The sequence below is a fragment of the Lissotriton helveticus genome, chromosome 9 (assembly GCF_964261635.1).
Source record: "Lissotriton helveticus chromosome 9, aLisHel1.1, whole genome shotgun sequence".
In the NCBI taxonomy this organism is placed as follows: Eukaryota; Metazoa; Chordata; class Amphibia; order Caudata; family Salamandridae; genus Lissotriton; species Lissotriton helveticus.
In genome coordinates, this window is record NC_136070.1 from 968,067,901 (window position 1) to 968,073,668 (window position 5,768).

General features: G+C 48.6%; 1 pseudogene; it reads right to left on the reverse strand.

Moving 5' to 3' along the window:
• Nucleotides 1-3,387: 3,387 nt before the first annotated feature.
• On the reverse strand, nt 3,388-4,835 carry LOC144783632 (18S ribosomal RNA; annotated as a pseudogene).
• Between the last annotated feature and the right edge of the window lie 933 nt (nt 4,836-5,768).

Genomic DNA, 5,768 nt, shown 5'->3' on the forward strand with positions numbered 1-5,768 from the left:
AAATATTTTGATGCCGCAACCCGCCAACTTGTGGTTCAGGCGACGATATTGGCTCGGCTAGACTATGCCAGCTCCCTTTTTATAGGGTTAAATAAGGCCGAGCTGACGCGTCTCCAGCGAGTGCAAAACGCAGCAGCCAGAGCAGTTGTAGGCCTTCCTAGGTTCTGCCCGGTCTCTTGCACCTTGCGTGCTCTACACTGGCTGCCTGTCAGGCAGCGGATTCACTTCAAGGTGCTTTGTCTGGCTTTTAAGATCTTAAAAGGCCCCTCTGCTCCAATATTGCATATCCTTTTGCGCCCCTATATCCCTGGCCGTTCCCTCCGCTCCTCAGATCACGAACTGGCAGTAGCTTCACGCTTTAACCGTAGTCGAGCTGGGGGTCGTTCCTTCAAGGTGCGGGCAGCCGCTCTGTGGAACGCTTTGCCTCGTGAAATCCGGACCCTTGTCGACCTGCTTTCCTTTCGTAGGGCCGTTAAGACTCTCTTGTTTCCATAGCCCTGCTATAACTCAAATTTTTTAAATAAATCTGTCCTTTCGTTATGTTGTGTGGCTACCTTGTCGGGCGCCGGGACGCTCCTTCGCTGGAGAAGCTGCGCGCATTACAAATGCCATTAACATAACATAACATAACATAACAAATCAAATATATTCTCCCCCGCACGAAAGGGGCCCAACTCCGTCCTTCCTCAACCTGCCATTGAAGAGGTAGGAAAGAATCTGGGGGTCACATTTGACACCGATCTTTCCTTCCATCCACAAACCTCGGCAGTATCAGGCATGTGCTTTAATCTAGTTAAATCCTTAAAATACATTTTCATTTCCTCCCCCTAGCGGCCAGGAAAAATGTAGCCTTTGCCCTAATCATGTCAAGACTTGACTATTGCAAGAGTCTTTACACAGGTTGCTCCAAACAGCTAATTCACATGCTCCAGCTATTTCAACATGTGGCAGCTAGATCAGTGCTGCATCTGCCTAAGCAGAGATCTGCATCAGCTTGCCTAAAAAAACTTCATTGGTTACCCATCTACAAACGAATCCTATTCAAGATCATGATCTCAGTCTTCAGAGACTTTAAGTCCACTGGCTCCCAAATGCCTCATGGCCTGGTTCTGCCACTACAGGACCCAGAGAACATTGATATCTTCTGATGCAAATCTCTTGAGGCCGACATCCTTTAGTCTAAAAACCAGAGGGAAAAAAGTCCTTCATTTTTTTGTTTAAATGTGTTTTTATTGTTTTTTTAGTTTCTTGAAAGTTTATAAGCAAAACTGTTTATAAACAGCCCCTATAAACATTTGTTATCTTGGGGAGAAAGTCCTTCATGGTGCTGGGTTCCAAAACCTCAAACCAACACCCTAATTCTCTCTGCTTCATCAAACTGAAGAAGTATTCAAAAAATATTTAGAGACCTGACTCTTTCTTGCCCTTAATACACTAGTCCACTCCCTTATCTAACCAATGAATGCTTTCACGTAAGGATCGTTATTATCCCCCAGCATAGTGCCACGATGCTTAATTATGAATGACAGTGTGCTCTATAAGTGCAACATTAATTTTTTACCCCTACACCCTTGTGGGATGACCGAGTTACACGTCCGGACCCCTATGGACATCCACCAGAGTTTCCTCTGCCTTCGCCCTACCCAGGTACATTTTCGGGTCCTATCACACATGCTTATGCTCCACCTCCCTGACAGAGTGGAAGAGATGGGCCTGTGGTACACCCACCGCAAGGCAGAGGCACAATTCCACTTTAGCCAACGCAAACTCGTTCTCAACTTGTTTGTGCCACAGGGTTTCGACTAACACTTCGACACGCGCTAGTGTTGGACTTCTTGGTCAACATAACTGTCATCACTGCGAACCTGGCATGGCCTCCCACCAAGAGTGGCCGGGGAAGTTGACAGAGGGGGGCGCTGAAGTGATTATTCTTCCCCCGGTCCAGCTGAAGGAGCAAAGACCATGTCATGGGGCTGTAACACTCTCAGCTAGAGCAGAAAACCACTTGCTATCCCAAAGCCTTCCCAGCCAATCCAGAGCTGGTTGTAGGGAATCTCCATGAGAAAATGCACCTTGCACGGGATGGGTGTGCCAGGGCAGCAGTCCACAGAGACGATCTGCCCTCCTGAATGACTTAACTTCTCACTGTGTTCAGTCCTCTGGGTTGACTGCATGGAATCCACCTGTTTACCTCTTGATGGTTTCACACCCTCTTAAACTCACTATTCAAATTTCTTTTCAACTTTACTCTGGGAAGACCCATTCTGGCATGCCAGGGGCTGCCTCTGGTCTAATATATTCTGCAAGGTGAACCTCGATCACAAGACCCCCCTGAGCGATGCTGAGGAGTCTGTCTTCTGTACACCACATTTTCCGCACCAGCTGCCGAACAGAGATTCGACCCTGGGCTCTTCCTTCTTCACTCACAATCACTGAGGGAAGTTTCTTATCCTCCACTTAGTAATGTGCCTAAATTCAGCAGTTGCCCCATCTGAGGTTGCAGTCAAATGCGTAAGCATTAGGGAACCAAAACTGTTCATTGGGCTACAGGGGTGTGCCGCAGCAAAAACCCTTAGCCCAGCCATAAGAGACTAGGAAAACCAAGTGCCTGGCACTGATGGAGGGAAGCTCCGCTAGCTGCACGTCGGACACCCACCACCCAGCAGGAGCCGGGTCCCAACCCCAGTGCATTGAGAGCCCCCAGCTTAAACATTAGTCCAAGTCATGCTGGTAGGTTGGACCCCCCACCCCCCTTATCCAGGTGAGAGGCACTGGAGATGAAGAGCCAGGCTTTTTGCTGGTGTCATTAAAGCAACTCATTCGATGCCCACTGGTGGGAAAGCACATGGCCGTCAAAACAGTTCACATTAGCTGTGAGGAGGACACTGCATCTCTGCTGTGAGGAGCTGGGATTCTCTTGTGGTATCAGCTTCTTTTTATCCAGGCTGCCCTGCCTCCCCCCCCCTCCCCCGAGACGGGTCGCTCCTCTGTCCCTAAATACCTGAGTGGCCCAAGATCAGGTGCAGGAGGGTCCAGGCAGCAAGTCCTCGGGGTTTTCCCACCCGGGGAGGAACTGCAATTTGGTTTCCACCATAGTCGCGTTGGGTGAGCATGGGCTCAGTGTCCTGAGAGTTTTCTGCCACATAGTGCCCCTCCTGGAGAGTCCGAAAGAGGGGGGTCATCAGCTTTGGTCTTGTGTGTCATTGGTTTACTCCTGGGTGAAGGAGCCCATCCCACACCTGGCCCTCACCCAAGTGCCTGGCAGCCAAGGATCACTCAGTCAGCCAGGGCATACGAGGGAAGGACCAGGCCCTCTGCCTTTAGTAGTGTTTGGGAGGTGGCTGATGATTTCAGCTGCTGCTGTCTGACATTGGGCCGCTTTGCCATTAATGATCCTACCACAGGTTCACCTACAGAAACCATGTTACAATTTTTACTACATCTATATATTCAAGTTTGATCATCTTCTCGGCGCTCCTCAAGGGCCATTGCCGACCCCGAGGGGCTGCTTTGAGGCCCTTACTAAACCATTCATTTAGTAGTAGTGGCAGGTAGTGTGTACAAAGAGCAGGAACTTAATGAACAGGAGCTTCTGACCCACGCTTAATGGAAATTCCTTGTTCATGGAAAATAATTACAATCCCTAACAGGAACAGGAGTTCAGCAAGTTATCTTTACCTGTCAGCAAAAGGTAGAAACACTGTGCTCTGCCCAGTCAATTCCATTAAGTTTCAGCTTTGGAGCCATATTCCTCCGGAACCCAAAGACTTTGGTTTCCCGGGAGCTGCTCCGCTGGTTATTGCAATAACACTTCCAGATCCCTATCGTTTATGGTTTGAACTATGACAGTATCTGATCATTTTCGAACCTTCAACTTTCATTCTTGATTAAGAAACATATTCTTGGCAAATGCTTTTGCTTTGGTTCATCTGGCACAGGTCCAAGCATTTCATCTCTAGGGGCACAATGTGAATGCCCCCACTGTCTTTCTTAATCATGGCACCTGTCTAAAAAAACAATAAATTAGAACCAAATTCATTTATCCCTAGCTAAAGTACTCAGGCACCAGCCTGCTTTGAGCATTTCCATTTTTTGAAAGTAAAGGCTTCAGATCCCCTTACACTCAGTCAAGAGGATCAAGAAAGTGTTGAGAGGCAGTGGCAGTGACAATCAGTTGCTCACCTCGTGACAGACTGCCAGCTCGATTCCAAGATCCAATTACGAACTTTTACCTGCAGTAACTTTAATATACACTAGTGTAACTGGAATTTCCACAGCTTACTCTCCAATGGATTCTAATTAAAGGTTTTAAAAAGTACTCGTTCCAATTACCGGGCCTCAAAAGAGTCCTGTATTGTACATTTTCATCTCTAACTCTGCAAATCGGGAGTGGGTAATTTGCTCCTGATGCCTTCCTTGGATGTGGCAGCTATTTCTCAGGCTCCTCTCTGGAATCAAACCCTGATTCTCCATTACCCATGGTCACCAGAGCAGGCACAGAAAGTATAATTGAAAGTTGATAGGGTAGACATCTGAATGTATCATTGCCGCCACTGGGATATCTGATTATCCCAATGTTACCTAAAGTCACCAAAGAGGCCGGGTGAGACCAGATTAGTCCTGCGCTTAAGAATGCACACACCCTCTGAGATAAGATCTCGTCGACATGTATTAGCTCTTAAATTATCACAGTTATTCTAGTAACTGATGAAATGATCAAAGGCACCATAATTAATTTAATGAGTCACAGTTTCACTGTACAGGACATGTGTACGTGCACACACGTAGCTTAATCTCTAAGACAAGCATATTCTACTGGCAGCATCAACCAGCTGCACCTGCTGGACGGGAAGAAGAGCCACGTGGCCACCCTGGACTAACCTTCACATCCCCCGGGTGCATGCTGCAGAAGCCCCTGCTTGTCTGCAGGGACCTGGGAGGACAGGGCAGTCACAGAGGCACTGGTGGGCCCAGCCTGTTCCACGACAACTGAAAGAAGAGGAGGACCAAGAAACAGCTTGAGCAAGACACCGGGGTGCTGGACTGAGAGGCCGGGACACCCACAGAAATGTGATTAATGGAGAAGGGCAATGGACAGGTGCGCGGGGCCCTTACCTCCAGGGGGCATCTGCGACTAGCGCCACTCTGCCCCATCTAGTCTAGTCAGACCACTGGTGGGGAAGGTACAAGCTGCCTGGCTGCTTGGTCTTTGCTTTACTAGTTATTCTCCATGAAAGCAGACCCTTAATTCAGACAGGTCAGGTGGGTGAATGCTCTTTGCTTGAAACAACAGCCTAGTCTGGCCAAGCAGTCCCTCGCTTAATGGACCCAGTGTGCCCAATCAATCAGAGTACAGTATTGGCTAGACTAATGCAGAGCAGTCTACCTTGCACAGGGATGTTAGCTGTGCATCCCTGCCTGCTCTCCAGGTAGGAATGTTCAAAGAAAAGGACCACGGGACACCGTTGGAAGGCAACCATGGACCCAGGCCGCTGGAAGCCCAGGGCAGGCTGGTCCTGGCCCTTGTGGTGCCTGGGCAGACCAATGAGTAGAAAAGGGGGTCTCTCATGTCCTGTCCCTAATAATATGGAGAAAAACTGCCTGCCTTTCATATAATCAAATGAGCCTTCATCAGGGCTTCCAGGGCGGCCCGGCCATTTAGTCCCACCATGCAATACTATGGCTTATGACCAGATGGCTGTGCTTTTAAGAACTACCATCAGGTTGAGCTCTGTCTTATGAGGAAATTTAACTCACCCTTGGATGGA